Source organism: Tamandua tetradactyla, chromosome 6 (genome assembly GCF_023851605.1).
Source record: "Tamandua tetradactyla isolate mTamTet1 chromosome 6, mTamTet1.pri, whole genome shotgun sequence".
NCBI lineage: Eukaryota > Metazoa > Chordata > Mammalia > Pilosa > Myrmecophagidae > Tamandua > Tamandua tetradactyla.
In genome coordinates this window covers 81,460,022-81,478,650 of record NC_135332.1, presented here as the reverse complement: position 1 = coordinate 81,478,650, position 18,629 = coordinate 81,460,022, and the positions used below count along the sequence as shown (strand labels likewise).

The window sequence follows — 18,629 nt, the reverse complement described above, 5'->3', positions numbered from 1 at the left end:
TTACAGCCAAAGGGTGCGATGCTGTCTTAGGAGATAAATTGATGACCCTGGCTCATGAGCACATTGTCAAATCTGTGAATTTCACCCAGGATAGCAATTATTTGTTAACTGGGGGCACAGGATAAACTGTTTTGCATACAGGACTTGAGAACACCTGAATTAAAACCTAAGGAAATCAGTGGTCACACTTCTGGTATTAAAAAGGCTCTGGTGTAGTGGTGATAAACAAATTCTATCAGCTATTGATAAAACTGTCTGCCTTTGGGATCAGGCTAGTATGACAAGTGAAATCTCTAAATTTTTAAAAAATTTTTTCAATTTATTTTTTTTAAATGACAAAAAACACCAAACAAATGCAAATGTTCCTATTTTGATCATTCCATTCTACAAATGTAATTAGTAATTCACAACATCATCACATAGTTGCATATTCATCATCATGATCATTTTCTAGAACATTCATATCCATTCAGAAAAAGAAATAAAACAAAAACAGAAAGAAAAAGTTATACATACCATACCCCTCCCCCTCCCCCTCACCGATCACCAGCATTTCAAACTAAATTTATTTTAACATTTATTCCCCCTATTATTCAGTTCCACTCCATATGTTGTAATCATCTGCTGACAAGGTAGACAAAAGGAGCATCAGGCTCAAGGCTTCCACAATCACACAGTCACACCATGAAAACCACACCACTATACAATCATCTCCAAGAAACACAGCCTCCACACTTTCAGGCAGTTCCCTCCAGCCTCTCTGCCACATCCCAACCAACAAGGTGATATCTACTTAATGCATAAGAATAACCTCCAGGACAACCCCTTGACTCTGTTTGGAATCTCTCAGCCATTGACACTTTGTCTCATTTCACTCTTCTCCCCTTTGGTCAAGAAGGTTTTCTCAATCCCTTGATGCTGAGTCTCAGCTCATTCCAGGATTTCTGTCCCACATTGCCAGGAAGGCCCACACCCCTGGGAGTCACATCCACATAGACAGGGAGAGGGTGGTAAGTTTGCTTGTTGTGTTAGCTGGAAAGAGAAGCCACATCTGAGCAACAAAAGAGGTTCTCCTGGGGGTTACTCCTAGGCCTGATTTTAAGTAGGCTTGACCTATCCCCCGTGGGGCCAAGCTTCATATGAACAAACCCCAAGACTGGGGGCTCAGCCTACAGCCCTGGTTGTCCATACTGCCTGTGAGAATATCAAGAATTCAACATGGAGAAGTTGAATTCTCCCCCATTCTCACCATTCGCCGAAGGGGACTTTGCAAATACTTTTCTATTCACTGTTCAAATAGCTCTGGGATTTATCGAGCCATCACTCTGGACAAACCAACAAAATCTCATGTCCTACTCAAGATTCCATGTACTTATGGTGTTCAATTAAGCTGTCTACATAAGTTATATTAGGAAATGCACTAGTCAAAATATAAATTTTGTACCAAATAAACATTTTTTGCTTTAGTCTCACACATAAATTGAAATTTTAAAATATTAATTACCATCTATTTTCAGCACTCTGCAGTAATGACATTCCTTTGTTCTTCCTCATGTAAAAACATTTTTAAATTTTGTACATTAGTCACTGTCATTATACGTTCTAGGCATTCCTAGATTATATCATCTCAATCTTTATTATCTATCTTCCTTTCTGGAAATCTCTAAATTTTAATATGTCTGTTAGTAGTGTGGAATATATTCCTGAGGGAAAGATTTTGGTAATAACTTATGGGTGGTTTATTGCTTTTTACAATGTGATAAGTTTGGAGCCAATTAAATCCTTTAAAGCTCCTGCAGCCATTAATTTTGCCTCTCTTCATCTGTAGAAGGAATATCTTGTTGCAGGTGGTGGAGATTTTAAACTTTATAAGTATGATTATAATAGTGGAGAAGTATTAGAATCTTACTAAGGACACTTTTGTCCTATTTACTGTGTGAGATTTAGTCCTGATGGGGAACTCTATGCCAGTGGTTCTGAAGGTGGAACATTGGGATTATGGCAAACTGTGGTAAGAAAAACATGTCGCCTTTGAAAATGTTTTCTTCCTGAAGAAGGTAGTAGTGAACTGGCAAAGCCAAAGAGCAGTTTACCAGAGACAGCAAAAGAAGAGCTAGAAGGAACTGCTTTGGAAAATTCAGATTCCATCTATAGTTCATCTCCTGAAATTAAGGCCTGGACATCAGGCATATGCCACACCTAAATTATGGACTAAAGCAAGAAGAGACATGCATCAGCCTTCCAGAGTTACTCTCTGCTCAAGGTAAATATGGGCAGTAAATAATGGGGAATATCAATTAGCTCCAGTGCTGGGACTAATGTGGTGTTACCTGTAAGTGAAAACTCTTAAAAGTATCAAAAGAAGGCAGGTGGAGTAATGCTCTTGTAGTAATGATCAGCCTACGGTCTTTTTGAATAAGTATTTGCAAGCCAGAATCCAATTTCTCTTGTAATAATTTGATTTCTTGTATCTGTTTATGTTTTCATGGAGAAAAAAATATAATGGCCTATTTTTCTGATTTTTCCCTTAGAGCAGAAAGCCTTTTTTTGTTTGGGTTGCTGAGAATGGGAAATACATGATAAAGCAATTGATTTGATTTATTTCATTGTTTACTGCTTCTGAACATCTCATTGTTTTTAGTTATCTAAATAAAATACCTCTAAAACAAGACAATGTTTTGCTTCTTCAGAAAAATTGATCGATTTGAATTTTATGAAGGAAATAGAAAGTTTTTACTGCATTATAACTGTATCAAATTGAGTTCATATTAATGCACACAGTTCTTCGTGTCTTTTTACAGATAGGAATATTTTTATAAAAATGGGATAACTGTAGACGTGCATTGTCTTAAGAAGTACTGACTTTTCTTTCTCTTCACCTTTTAAGTTGAGATAGTGTTCAGAAATCTTTTTTTGCCAACCAGTTAATAAATTGTATGAATTCTAAAAAAAAAAAAATATGTAGGCATTTCCGGAAAGAGGGCTGAATAGAGTATATCGAGATTAGCCCTGCTCAAAGAAAAGTTAGAGAAGGGGTAGGAGAGAGGCTCACCTGGGGGAGCCTTCTGCACCAGAAGGCAGCCCTGGTTTCAGAGGCTGAGGAAAAATCTGGAGCCTGGCATGGAGGCAAGTAGCCCATAGGAGTTCATGGATGGGAGCAGGGGATTAAGAAGTAAGCCAGACCATGCTCCTTGGGTGTGCTACCCTCACCAGCACAGCCCTGTGACTGGCAATTCACCCCACACCCCATGTACCTAATCATCATCTGTTCCCATTCCCTGCACTCCAGGCCCCCCCCACCTGACCAGCCCTCAGTGCAACGTACCTACCCCCACCCCCACCGTAAGTGCAGCCCAACCAGGGCACCACACTTTACAGCAGTCCTAGTACCATGCATATGCATGGCCCTCAGTCACACTTCCCAGCTCTGAGAAAGTTCTGACCAGTGCAGCTGGGTCAAATCTGCCCTCAACCCATGAAGGCATATGTTGACTTGCTGCCACAGCTCTATGCATGTGCACAAAGGGCTCCATGCCTTACACCAGTGCACACCAGGCTTATGCCCCCCAGACTGCTGCACCCACACAGCTACATCCTCCCTGGCCACTGGATGCCCACGTTCAAAAGTATCAGTGTAACACCCCCACCTGTGTCTATATGTGCCCTGAAACAAATCACCGCATGGAATGTCCTACCCCATACCTTTCTCCCTGCTGTACAACCATCCCACAAACACAAGGCCTTAGAGTACTGAAAGAAATCAACTCCCAAAGCAAATCAATGAAGATATTTACATGCCACAAAGACAGCAGAAGATCACTAAGCATATCACAATGCAGACAGATATAGCCCTGCCTAATGACCAAATTAAAACACCAGAGGAGACACAGACATTGGAACAAGTAATCAAAGGTGTTCATACAACTCTACTTAATAAAATAAGTGGGATAGCAAATGACATAAAGGAGATCAAGAGATAGTAGAAGAGCAAAAAGAGGAATTTGAAAGAATAAGTAGAAAAATGGCAGCTATCACAGAGATTAAACTCTGTTGACCAAATAAAAAACATGCTAGAGGCACACAGCTCCAGATTTTTCAAGAGACAGAAGTAAGAATAAGTGATATAGAGGATGGGATAACTGACTTTGAAGACTCAAAACAGCAAATGGTAAAAAAACATGGAATAAATGGAATTGGATCTCAGGGAAATGATAGACAAAACAAAGTATGCAAATATAAGAATCATTCATGTCCCAGAAGGAGAAGAGAGGAGTAAAGGCCTAGGAAGAGTAGTTGAGGTTATAATGGGGGAAAATTTCCCAACCCTCATAAAGTACATAAATATACAAGTCAAAGAAGCCCAATGAACTCCAAACAGAATAAATCCAAATAGGCCTTTCCCAAGACACATACTAATTAGTCTGTCAAATGTTGAAAAGAAGCAGAAAATCCTGAAGGTGGCAAAAGAAAACCAATCTACTACATACAAGGGGAATCAAATAAGACTGAGTTGTGTCTCACTCAACTAGCACTCTGGAGGCAAGAAGGCAGTAGTATGATATATTCAAGATCCTGAAAGAGAGACTTCCAGTCAAGAATTCTGTACCCAGACAAACTGTCCTTCAAAACTGAGGCAGAGATTAAAGTTTTCAGACAAAGAAGTACTGAAAGAATTTGTCAACAAGGGACCAAACGTACAAGAAATACCAAAAGAAGTCTTGTTGGCTGGAAAAACAAAAACAAACACAAACAAACAAACAAAAAAACACAGGAGAGGGAGGTCTGGAAGAAGGCACAAAATTGAAGAGTACTAAGGGTAATTTAAAGAATGCAAAGAGAAAGAGAGAAAAGAATATATAGGTCAGACAAATAAAATAGAAGATATGGTGGATTCAAGAAACACATTTTCAGTAATAACTTTGAATCTTAACAGACTAAATTTACCAATTAAAAGACACGGATGGACAGAATGGATTAAGAAATATAATACAGCTACATGCTGCTTACAAGAGACTCATCCTTGACACAAGGATACAAATAGATTGAAAGTGAAAGGATGGAAAAAGATTTTCCATGCAAGTTGTAATCAAAAGAAAGCAGGAGTAGCTATACCAATATTGGACAAAATACACTTTAAAATAAAGACATCATAAGAGACAAAGAAGGACACTATATAATATTTGAAGGATTAATTCACCAAGAAGATACAACAATCATAAATGTTTATGCTCCCAATCAAGGAGATCCAAAGTACATGAGACAGACATTGGCAAAACTGAAGGGAGCAATAGATGTTTCAACAATAATAGTAGGAGACTTCAATACACCACTCTCCTCTATAGATAGAGCACCCAGACAGAAGATCAATAAGGAAATAGAGAAGGTAAATAACTTGATAAATGAATTAGACCTAACAGACGCATGTAGGTCATTGTACCCCAAAGCACAAGGATATACATTCTTCTCTAGTGCTTGTGGAACATTATGATAATATGCTGGGGCACAAAACAGGTCTTTATAAATTTAAAAACATGGAAATTATTCAAAGCACTTTCTCTGATCACATGGGATGAAGCTGGATCTCAATAATCACCAAAGAATGAGAACATTCATAAATATATAGAAATTAAATAACACACTCTTATACAACCAGTGGGTCAAAGATGGAATTGCTAGAGAAATCAGTAGCTATTTGGAGATGAATGAAAATGAGAATACAACTTATCAGAACTTATGGGATGTGGTAAAGGCTGTTTTGAGAAGGAAATTTATTACCCTAAATGCCTCTATTAAAAAAACAAGAAAGAACAAAAATTGAGGACTTAACAGCAAACCTGGAGAAATTTGAGAAAGAACAGCAAACTAACCCCAAAGCAAATAGAAGAAGAGAAATATCAAAAATTGAAGCAGAGATAAATGAATGGGAGAACAAAAGAACAGAAAGAATCAATAAAGCCAAAAATTGGTTCTTTGATAAAATTGATAAAATTGATGGGCCACTAGCAAGACTGACAAAGAGAAAAAGAGAGAGGATGCAAATAAACAAAATCAGAAATGAGAAGGTGTGCATTACCACAGACCCTGAAGAAATAAAAGAAATCATAAGAGCATACTATGAACAACTATATGCCAAACACTAGACAACTTAGATGAAATGGACAAATTCCTGGAGACAAACAAACAAGTTACACTGATTTAGGAAGAAACAGAAGATCTCAACAAACCAATCACAAGTAAAGAGATTCAATCAGTCATCAAAATCTCCCTACAAAGAAAAGCCCAGGACCAGATGGCTTCACAGGGGAATTTTATCAAGCATTCCAAAATGAACTAACAACAATCCTGCTCAAACTTTTCCAAAAAATTGAGGAAAAAGGAGCTTTACCTAATTCATTTTATGAAGCTAATATCATTTTAATACCCAAACTGGATAAAGATGCTCTAAGAAAGGAATACTACAGCCCAATCTCCCTGATGAACATAGATGCAAAATTTCTCAGTAAAATATTAGCAATTCGAATCCAACAACACATTAAAAGAATTATACACCATGACCAGGTAGGGTTTATACCAGGAATGCAAGAATAATTAAATGCAAGAAAATTAATTAATGTAATACAGCACATTAACAAATCAAAAGGGAAAATCACATGAGCATCTCAACTGATGCTTAAAAAGCATTTGGCAAAATTCAGCATAGTTTTCTGATAAAAACACTCTAAAAGATAGGAATCAAAGGTAACTACTTCAATATGATAAAGGGAATATATGAAAAACTGATAGTCAACATTGTATTCAATGGAGAGAGACTGAAAGCTTTCCCCTTAAGATCAGGAACAAGATAAGGATGCCCACTGTCACCACTATTATTCAGCATTGTGCTAGAAGTTCTAGCTAGAGCAACCAGGCAGGACAAAGAAATAAGGGCATCCAAATTGGAAAGGAAGAAGTAAAGGTCTCATTATTTGCAATGATATGATACTAGGTAGATCTTGAGAAATCTACAGCAAAGTTGTTTGAGCTAATAAACAAATTCAGCAAGGTGGTGGGAAATAAAATTAATGTGCAAAAATCAGTAACATTTCTATTCATAAGCAATGACCTAGCTAAGGAGTTATTTAAGGAAAAAATTCCATTCAAAATAGCAACTAAAAGAATTAAGTACTTAGGAAAGAACATAACTAGGGATGTAAAGGACTTGTATATAGAAAACTATATAACATTGCTAAAAGAAATCAAAGGAGATCTAAACAGGTGGAAAGACATTCACTGCTCATGGATAGGAAGGCTAAATATAGTTAGGATGTCAATTCTCCCCAAATTGATCTACAGATTCAACACACTACCAATCAAAATTCCAACAACCAACTTTGAAGATTTGGAAAAGCTAATTACCAAATTTTTATGGAAGGGAAAGAGACCCTGAATAGCTAAAAGCATCCTAAAAAAGAATGAAGTGGAAGGATTAACACTCCCTGACTTTAAAAACCTATTATAAAGCCACAGTGGTCAAAATAGCATGGTACTGGCATAAAGACAGAAGCACTGACCAATGGAACTGAATCAAGAGTGCAGAACTAGATCACCAAAACCTACGGTTAACTGATTTTTGACAAGGCACCCAAATCCTCTGAACTGGGTCAAAATAATCTTTTCCATAACTGGGCTTGGAAGAACTGGATATCAATAGCCAAGAGAATTAAATAAAAAAGGTCAAAGGTTATGTTAAAGTTATACAGAGAAGATCAGATTTAAGAAATCAATATGTTATACTATACAATAAAAAAAGTTTTTAAAAAAGTTAAAAATAAAAAATATTATGTAGCTCTCCTGGCACCCTTGGCACAGAGCCGGGCCACACCCAGTGCAGATCCCCGGTGCTGGTTCTGGAGGAGGTAGATAACCCTTCTTCACACATTGGGAGCATGTATGTCTGGCCCAATATGCTTGGTAATAGCCTGAGGGTCTCGCCATCCAAGAACTTGCCCTTTCTGTAGTAGGTAGCTCATGGAACTCTCCTACAGAACACTGTGGGAGGACAGTCAACTCATGTCAAGGGATTTTTGTATGTAAGACACAGTGCAGTGCCTAGGACTGTGAGGAAAGCATATCCTAGGGAAAAGGGAACATTATATTAGTGCAAATAGGGAATTCTTAGGACTACATGCATATGCCCAAGACAAGACTCATGTACAGAAAGGATCAAGACAGCCCTGTGCTTTGGCCTGGCTCTATTCTCTAAGCTCATTTTATGAAAAAGCTCTGAGGACAGTATCCATTTGCAAAGATTGCAAAGGGTTTCCTTTTTTCTTGTTGGCTCCTAGCAGTCAAGGAAATTTCTGTCACAATGCAAGCTAGATACAAGTTTAAGGAACCAACATCTCAGAGTCTAAATTCCAGTGATAACATATTAAATGTCACAATGTCTGTGTTTTAACCAGAGTCTAGAGAATATACAAAGAAACGGAAAATGATGGCCAGGAAAAGGAGAAAATGAAAGCAACAGATGTCATCAATAAAGAGATCCAGACCTAGGACATACCAGACAAATACTTTAAAAGAAAAAAATGGGGGTATCCTAATTATGTTCAAAGAACTGAAGGAAAACATGGACAAAGAAATCAAGGAAATTGGGAAAATAATAGATGGCCATGAAAAGGGTTTAAATTGAGATACAGAAATTATTAAAAGAAACCAAACAGAGCTGAAGACCACAGTAAAAGAAACAAAAATTTCTGTAGAAGGGTTCACAGTAGATTGGAGCTGACAGAAGAAAGAATCAGATATTTGAAGATATGACTATTGAGATCACTTAATCTGAGAATGGAAAGCAGTAAGGATGAAGAAAACTGAACAGAGCCTGAGGAAGTTATGGGGTACCATCAAGCATACCAATATATGTATTGTGAATCTCAGAAGGAGAAGAAATATAGAAAGGGGAAAAGATAATATTCAAAGAAATAATGAACACTTAAATTTAATGAAAGACATGAATATAGATATCCAAGATACTCAACAAACTCTAAACAGGAAAAACCCACATAGAGCCATGCCACAACGTATTATATCAAACTGTTGAATGCCAAAGATAAAGAGAGGATCTGAAACCTGCAATAGAGAAGCAATGTGTCATGTACAAGAGAGCCTCAATAAGATTATATGCTGATTTCTCTTCAGAAGCCATGGTAGTGAGAAGGCAGTAGGAGGACTTTGAGTGCTGAATACAAGTAACCTGCCAAACAAGAATTCTATATCCAGCAAAACTGTCTTTCAAAATGAGGGAGAAATTAAGACATTCCCAGATAAACTAAAGCTGAGAGACTTTGTCAGCACTACACTGGCCCTATGAGAGAAGCTAAAGAAAATGCTGTAGGTTAACAGAAAAGACAATAGACAATACATTGAAGCCATATGAAGAGATGAAGATTTCCAGTGAATATTATGACAGATAAATATAAATGCCAGTACTATTGTATCTTTTAGTATAACTCCACTTTTTACTTCCTACAGTAGTAACTGGCAAGCGTTTATGGCAAATGCATAAGATGTAATGATAAATCAGTGGTTTCAGGCTCATAATATATAGACATGTAATTTATGAGAAAAACTATATAAGGGTCGGGGGTGAGGGGTATAGGAATATAGTTTGTGTACCCTGTTGAAATTAAGTTGGTAATAAAGCAAATGAGACTTATAGATTTAGGATGTTAAATTTAAATCCTCTGGTAACTACAAAGAAAATGTCAGAAAATGTAAGCCCATAGAGCCAGGAAACAGAGTACAGGTTGTGAGGGGTGGAGGGACAGGGGAACTGAGGAGTTAATGCATAATGGGTGTAGTGCTTATATTTAGGGAGATGGAAAGATTAAGTCACAGAAGTTGGTGACAGCATAGCAATATTGTGAAAATGACTAATCCCATTTAATGGCATGCTTGGGAGGGGTTGAGATGGAAAAGTTTATGCTGCATATATGTTCCCACAAAAAAGAAAGAGTAACTAAACAGATAATGACACTTAAATGCAATACATGATCTTAGATGGGATCTAGCAAGGGAGGGGAAAAGACTCAAAGGCACATTATTGGAAATTGGGTAGATGAAAATATTAATGGTTAATGAGAGGAGGGTGTAAAGTGTATGGTATGAATGAGCTTTTTCTTTTTTCTTTTCATTTCTTTTTCTGAAATGGTGCAAATGTTCTAAAAAATGATCATGGTGATGAATACATAACTGAATACATAACTATGTGATGATATTGTGAGCTATCGATTGCACACCATATATGGACGGTACATGTGTGATTTTTCAATAAACATATTTTTAAAAAATACAATGGAAAAAGGCACATTACTGGGACACTAAAAATTGGAATATAGACTGTAAATTTTATATCAATGTTAAATGTATGTAAATTTTATATCAATGTTAAATGTATTGAACTTGACAACTGCATTGAACTTGGTTACATAAGTGAATATCCTTGTTCTTAGGAAATGCACCTGGCAGTATTGTGTTCAAGGAACATATATACAACCTAAACTCAAGGGTTCATAAAATGAAGTGATGAATAGGTAGATAGAAAGATGGAGAGATAGACAGATAGAATGATATTTCAAATATGACAGAATGTTAAAATTGGTGGATGTGGGTACCCAGGGGGATATGAATGTGTGGGAGTTCTCTGTATGGGCTCTTTGGTAGTTTGGCAACTGTCCTATAAACTTGAAAGTATTTCAAAATAAAAAGTTAAAGTTAAGAAGAGTAATGGAGCATAATTCATTGAATAAAATAGGAATAAATGAGTCCACATTTATTTAAATAAGCAGCCAATAAATAGGAAGAAGAAAGCTTTTCTTTAGAGTAAAATTTCAATTAATAGATGTAAAAGAAATCATAGATTTGAAAATCATCATATGGCAATTATTCCAGTCATCCATTGCTATGCAACAAATTACTCTAGAACTTAACAACTTAAAACAAAAGCCATTTATTATACATTACCATTTTGGGGTGAGGAATTCAGGCAGGATTGGGAAATTTCTCTGCTCCAAGGTTGATTGGGGTTATTCAGTGGTCTTCATATGCTCATCTGCCTGCCTGCCACTTGGTGGGAATGGCTGGAGGCTGGAATTAACTGAGATTGTTAGACATGGAGTCTACATGGGCCTCAGGTTAGAGGGTACACTACTCCATAGCCCAAAACTCCCTTAGAGAAAATCTTTTCATGCCCTTAGTGGCCATTTATCTTCTTTGGAAAAATGTCTATTCAAGTCCTTTGCCCATTTTTTGATTTTTACTTTTTTTTCTGTACAATAAAACATATATATAAAGCAAAGAAGGAAACAAAAAGCAAATAGTTCTTAAAGCATTCTTCAACAAGTAGCCACAGGACAGATCCCTGAGTCTGCCATAGGGCACCACATCATCATCCCAGATCCCTCCTTCTAGCAGCCCCAGAACACAGGAGGCCCTTTGCCCATTTAAAAATTGGATTTTCTTTGTGTTATTGAGTTATAGAATTTTTTCATATATTCTGGATATTAAATCCTTATCAGATATTTAATTTGCAACTGTTTATGCCTATTCTGAAGGTTTTCTTTTCACTCCTTTTGATAAATCCCTTTGATGCACAAATGTTTTTAATTCTGATGCAGTCTAATTTTATCTGTTTTTCCTTTGTTGCTCTGCTTTTTGTGAAAAGTCTAAGAATTCATTGCCAAATCTGAGGTCATGAAAATTTTCCCTATGTTTTCTCGTAAGTGTGTATATTTTTAGCTCTTATATCTAGGTCATTGTATTAGCTAGGATTCTCTAGAGAAACAGAATCCGCAGGAAATATCTGTAGATATAAAATTTATAAAAGGGTGTCACATAATCATGGGAACATAGAGATCAAAATCCATAGGGCAGGCTGTGAAGCTGACAGCTCCGATGAAAAATCTGGATGAACTCCACAGGAGAGGCTCATAGACCAAAGCAAGAAGAAAAACTGTCTCTTCTGATTCCTCCTTAAAAGCCTTCCAGTGATTAGCTTAAACATCACTCATTGCAGAAGACTCTCCCTTGGCTGAAAACAAAGGCAATCAGCTGTGGATGCAGCTGATGTCATCATGATTTAATTCTATGAAATGACCTCATAGCAACAGGCAGACCAGCACTTGCCCAACCAGACAAATGTGCAACACCACTTTGCCAAGTTGACACACGAATCTAACCATGACAGTCGACCCCTTGTCAACTTGGCAGTATACACATCACCTTAAACCATGCTTATTCTCTAAATAGAACACAATAAAAGACATTTTTTCCTTGCCTAACAATACTCAACTGTCCCATGCACAACTGGAAACTTATTAAACCTCCCCAGAATAGGGTGAAAGCCCTTGGATAATATTCATTCTTAAACTTGATATCTTACAACTTAAATACTATAACGTGAACAAAACAGCACTACAGTCCTCATTTCTGTAACTGATCACATGGTCATAGTTCATATTTATCACTACCTTCTTCTACTAAACCATTCCGTGTTCCCTTTACCCTCAGAAGGATTTCAGCTGGCCATGGTTCTTTACCTGGTGAGGTGACCCAAACCATCATTCCTGAAATTTTGGAGCCATTGGTAGTCCTGCATGGATTGGGTTGTTGTAGTTTTTCATTGATTTTAATCACAGGGCATGGCAGTACTTAAAGATGCTCTAGTAGATCTCCTATATTCTAGGAAAACTCTTTTTTTTACCTCCATTGTGTGGTTGCCATCTTACTTTCCCCTGATGGTCAGGGTCAATTACCTCAGCCAGTAAAGTAATCCCCTTTTTGGCTTGTTGATCCAGGGGCATGAGTAGCCCAAGGTGACCAGGTGGCAGCATTAGATTCCAGTTCAATTGAATCATTCCTGTTTCTCTTGGTAGAAGCACTCCCCTTTCTGGAATTCAAACCTGTAGACCAGTAGAGCTCAAGGTCAAAGTGACAGGAGCAAAAATTTTCCTGGTGAATCGCTAGGGGTAGCAGTGAGTGGTGCCACTCTAATTTCCACCCTTTGGTTCCTGGACCCATGGATCCTGGCTATAGGAGAAGCAGCTCCACACAGTGTACGTGGATTCAGAGCATAAAAGCCTCCTGGAGAACATCACCCCAGCCTTGCAAGGTATTGCCACCTAATTGGCACTGTAATTGAGTTTTCAAAAGGCCCTTCCACCATTCTATCAACCCAGCTGCCTCAGGATGATGGGAAACATGGTAAGATCAGAGAAATTCATAAGCACGTGCTCATTCCCACACTTTATATGATGTGAAGTGTATTCTTGATCAGAAGCAATGCTGTATGGAATACTGTGATGATGGCTAAGACATTCTGTAAAGTCCACAGATGGTAGTTTTGGCAGAAGCATTGTGTACAGGGAAAGCAAACCCATATCCAAAGTACGTTTCTCTTTCATTTAGAACAAATCACTGCCCCTTCCATGAAAGGAGTGGTCTGATATAACCAATCATGTAGCTGGCTGGTCACCTTGGGGAATGGTGCCATATTGGGGGCTGAGTATGGGTCTCTGCTGCTGGCAGACTGGACACTCAGCAGTTGCTGTAGCCAGGTCAGCCTTGGTGAGCGCAAGTCCTTGTTGCTGAGCCCATGCAGAACCTCCATCCCTGCCACCATGATCACTTTGTTCATGAGCCCATTGGGCAATGACAGGAGGTGCTGGGGAAAGAGGCTGACTGGTATCTAGAGAAGGGGTCATCTTATCCACTTGATTACTAAAGCCTTTCTCTGCTGAAGTCACCCTCTGGTGCACATTCACATGGGACACAAATATCTTCATGTTTTTAGCCCACTCAGAAAGGTCTATCCACATACCTTTTCCCCAGACCTCTTTGTCACCAATTTTCCAATTATGATCTTCCCAATTCCCTGACCATCCAGCCAAACCATTAACAACAGCCCATGAGTCAGTATACAAATGCACCTCTGTCCAGTTCTCCTTCCAAGCAAAATGAACAACCAGTTGCACTGTTCGAGCTTCTGCCTACTGGGATTTCCCCTCAGTACTGCCCTTCAGGGACATACCAGAAAGGGGTTGGAGTGCCGCAGCTGTTCACTTTCGGGTGGTACCTGCATATTGTGCAGAACCATCTGTAAATGAGGCCCAAGTTTTCTCTTCCTCAGTTAGTTCACTGTAAGGAACTCCCCAAGAGGCCATAGCTCTGGTCTGGGAAAGAGAAGGTAATGTGGCAGGAGTGGAGACCATGGACATTTGGGCTATTTCCTCATGTAACTTACTTGTGCCTTAGGATCTGCTCTGACCCTATCTCATATATACCATTTCCATTTTATGATGGAGTGCTGCTGCTCACATTGAACTTTATGGCTTGGTGGGTCAGACAACAACAGCCAGCTCCTGATAGGCAACTCAGGTCCCATGGTAACTTGGGAGCCCATGGTTAAGTGTTTAGTCTCTAATAAGGCCGAGTAGCAGGACAAAAACTGTTTCTCAAAAGGAGAATAGATATCTGCAGCAGATGATAAGGCTTTGCTCCAAAATTCTAAGAGGCTGCATTATGATTCTCCTATAGGGGCCTGCCAAAGGCTCCAGACAGCATCTATATTTGCCACTGACACTTTCAGCACCATTTATCTGCTAGATTATATGGTCCAAGGCAGAGCAGCTTGTACAGCAGCCTGGACCTGTCACAGAGCCTCCTCTTTTTCAGGTCCCCACTCAAAATCAGCAGCTTTTCTGGACACTCAATAAATGGGTCAGTGTAGGACACCCAACTGAGGAATATGTTGTTGCCAAAATCCAAAGAGACCAACTAGGTGTTGTGCTTTTTTTTTTTTTTTTTTGGTTGTAGGAAGAACCAGATGCAGCAATGTATCCTTCACCTTAGAAGGGATATCATGACATGCCCCATACCACTAGAAACCTAGAAATTTCACTGAGGTAGAAGGCCCCTGTATTTTTGTTGGATTTATCTCCCATCCTCTGACACACAAATGCCTTACCAATAAGTCTAGAGTAGTTGCTACTTCTTGCTCACTAGGTCCAATCAACATGATAGCATCAATATAACCAGTGTGATGTCTTGTGGGAGGGAGAAATGATCACGTTCCCTGTGAACAAGAGCATGACATAGGGCTGGAAAATTTACATAACCCTGCAGCAGGACAGTAAAAGTATACTGCTGACCTTGCCAGCTGAAAGAAAACTCTGGTGGTCTTTACTAACAGCTATTGAGAAAAAAAGCATTTGCCAGATCAATAACTGCATACCAGATACCAGGGGATGTACTGATTTGCTTAAGCAATGATACCATATCTGGAACGGCAGCTGTAATTGGAATAACCACCTGATTGAGCTTATGATAATCCACTGTCATCCTCCAAGACCCATCTGTTTTCTGCATAGGCCAAAGAGGAGAGTTGAATGGGGATGTGGTGGGAATCACCACCCCTATTAGATCCTTCAAGTCCTTAAGAGTGGCAGTAATCTCTGCAATCCCTCCAGGAATCCAGTATTGGTTCTGATTTACTATTTTGCTAGGTAGGGGCAGTTCTAGTGGCCTCCACTTGGTCTTTCCCACCATAATAGCCCTCACTGCATGAATTAGGGAGCCAATGTGGGGATTCTGCCAGTTGCTTAGTAGCAAATTTATTCCAATTATGCATTTTGGAACTGGTGAAATAACTACAGAATGGGCCTGGGGGCCCACTAGACCCAGAGGGAGATGGAGCTAAAACTCAATTGATTGCTTGACCTTCATAAACCCCCACTCTGACTGTTGGACAAGAGTGATGGTTTGGGTTCTCTGGAATTAATGTCACTTCAGACCCAGTGTCTAATAATCTCCAAAATATCTGATCATTTCCTTTTTCCCAATGCACAGTTACCCTGGTAAAATGTCAATATATTTTCAGTCTCTTTAGGGAAGCCTTGGAGGAAGATCAACAGTATAAATTTGTGGCAGTGTAACAGGGTTCCCCCCCACAAGGGACCTGGCCTCCCCCTCAATCAAGATGCTCTGGGTCTGTAAACTGTCTCAAGTCTGGAAATTTATTAAAGGGCTGTGAATCTGTTTTTGTAATTCAAGTTAGACTTCTGTTCACTTGACCTAGAACTCTTTTATTTATACAGCTCGCAAAAGAATTTAATAGACTCTAGGTACCCCATGATCTACTAGCCAACACCACAAGACTCTGTGAGTCAAATTATCTTAACTCCTACTTTGAGTTGCCTGTCAATTATGAAAGCCACGTTGACCTTGCTTTTGGTGATTAAGTGCTGTCACCTAGCTTCTGCCAACTCGGGATCTGGTCATGTCCATTGTGTTTAAGGATTCCAGCTCAGTGACAGCAGTTCCTACAGTAACTGACCTACAGAGAAGTGGAACTACAGGGCTCTAGATGATGGTACTAGTCTCACAAATTTACTTCTCAGAATTCTGGTAAAAGGTGCATCCTCCTGACATTCCTGGGGTGCAAGAGCAGGCTTTCCATGATAAATCCACTCTAACATTCCAATCTCTCTAAGTCTCCAATCTACATGATGCCAGAGCAGTTCTGGCATTTCAACCTCAGGTAATGTCGGCCACATTTTTTTTTTAACTTTTAAAAATCATAAAATAGTATAAAAAAGCAATAAATTTCAATGAACATTTTAACAAGTAGTTATGGAACAGATTTCAGTTTGGTATGGGTTACAGTTCCACAATTTTAGGTTTTTCTTTCTAGCTCCTCCATGACACTGGAGACCAACAGAAATGTCAATATATTGATTCAGCAGTCATACTCATTTGTTAAATCCTATCTTATCTGTTATATTTCTCTTTAAATAACATACCTAGCTAAAAGCAATACATTTCAAAGTACATTGCAACAAATAGTTGTAGAACAGATTGCACAGTTTGGTATGAGTTACCCTTCCTCAATATTAGGTTTTTATATCTAGCTGCACAAAGGTACTGGAGGCTAAAATAAATATCAGTAAAATGATTCAGCACTCATTTGCTAAACCCAACTTTCTCTGTATAACTTCACCATCACCTCTAATCTTTTTCACATTCAGTAGAGGTATTTGGGCTGTGCCCATTCTAATTTTTTAAAAAACATTTTTAATTGTATAGCATAACATATATACAAAGCAAAGAAATAAAAAATCAATAGCTTTCAAAGCACTCTTCAAAAAGTGGTTACAGGCCCCAAAGAGAATAGATCCAAATAGGTGTTCTCCAAGACACTTACTAGTTAGAATGTCAGAGGTCAAAGAGAAAGAGAGGATCTTGAAAGCAGCAAGAGAAAAACAATCCATCACATACAAGGGAAACCCAATAAGACTATGTGTAGATTTCTCAGCAGAAACCATGGAAGCTAGAAGACAGTGGGATGATATATTTAAATTACTAAAAGAGAAAAACTGCCAACCAAGACTCCTATATCCAGCAAAATTGTCCTTCAAAAATGAAGGAGAAATTAAAACATTTATAGACAAAAAGTCACTGAGAGAATTTGTGACCAAGAGACCAGCTCTGCAAGAAATACTAAAGGGAGCACTAGAGTCAGATATGAAAAGACAGAAGAGAGAGGTGTGGAGAAGAGTGTAGAAAGAAGGAAAATTAGATATGATATATATAATACAAAAGGCAAAATGATAGAGGAAAGTATTGCCCAAACAGTAAAACACTAAATGTTAATGGACTGAATTCTCCAATCAAAAGACATAGACTGGCAGAATGGATTAAAAAACAGGATCCTTCTATATGCTGTCTACAGGAAACACATCTTAGATCCAAAGATAAACATAGGTTGAAAGTGAAAGGTTGGGAAAAGATATTTCATGCAAATAACAACCAGAAAAGAGCAGGAGTAGCAATACTAATATCCAACAAATTAGACTTCAAATGTAAAACAGTTAAAAGAGACAAAGAAGGATACTATCTACTAATAAAAGGAACAATTAAACAAGAAGACATAACAATCATAAATATTTATGCACCGAACCAGAATGCCCCAAAATAAGTGAGGAATACACTGCAAATACTGAAAAGGGAAATAGACACATCTACCATAATAGTTGGAGACTTCAATTCACCACTCTCATCAATGGTCAGAACATCTAGACAGAGGATCAATAAAGAAACAGAAAATTTGAATATTACAATAAATGAGCTAGACTTAACAGACATTTATAGGACATTACACCCCACAACAGCAGGATACACCTTTTTCTCAAGTACTCATGGATCATTCTCAAAGATAGACCATATGCTGGGTCACAAAGCAAGTCTCAACAAATTTAAAAAGATTGAAATCATACACAACACTTTCTCAGATCATAAAGGAATGAAGTTGGAAATCAATAATAGGCAGAGTGCCAGAAAATTCACAAATACGTGGAGGCTCAACAACACACTCTTAAACAACGAGTGGGTCAAGGAAGAAATTACAAGAGAAATTAGTAAATATCTCGAGGCGAATGAAAATGAAAAAGACAATATAGAAAGAAAAACATCTATGTAATGATTCTGTAATCATAATCATTGGCAAATTCTTAAGTTCTCAATTACCAAAATACAATAATACCATTCATGAAATCATTGTGCCGCCTACCCGTGGTGCTGTAAATATTCTTGCTTGA

The 18,629-nt window shown here is 38.2% G+C and overlaps 1 pseudogene; it reads left to right on the top strand.

Moving 5' to 3' along the window:
• The first annotated feature begins 1,675 nt into the window (after window positions 1–1,675).
• On the top strand, window positions 1,676–2,203 carry LOC143685681 (serine-threonine kinase receptor-associated protein pseudogene; annotated as a pseudogene).
• Window positions 2,204–18,629: the final 16,426 nt, after the last annotated feature.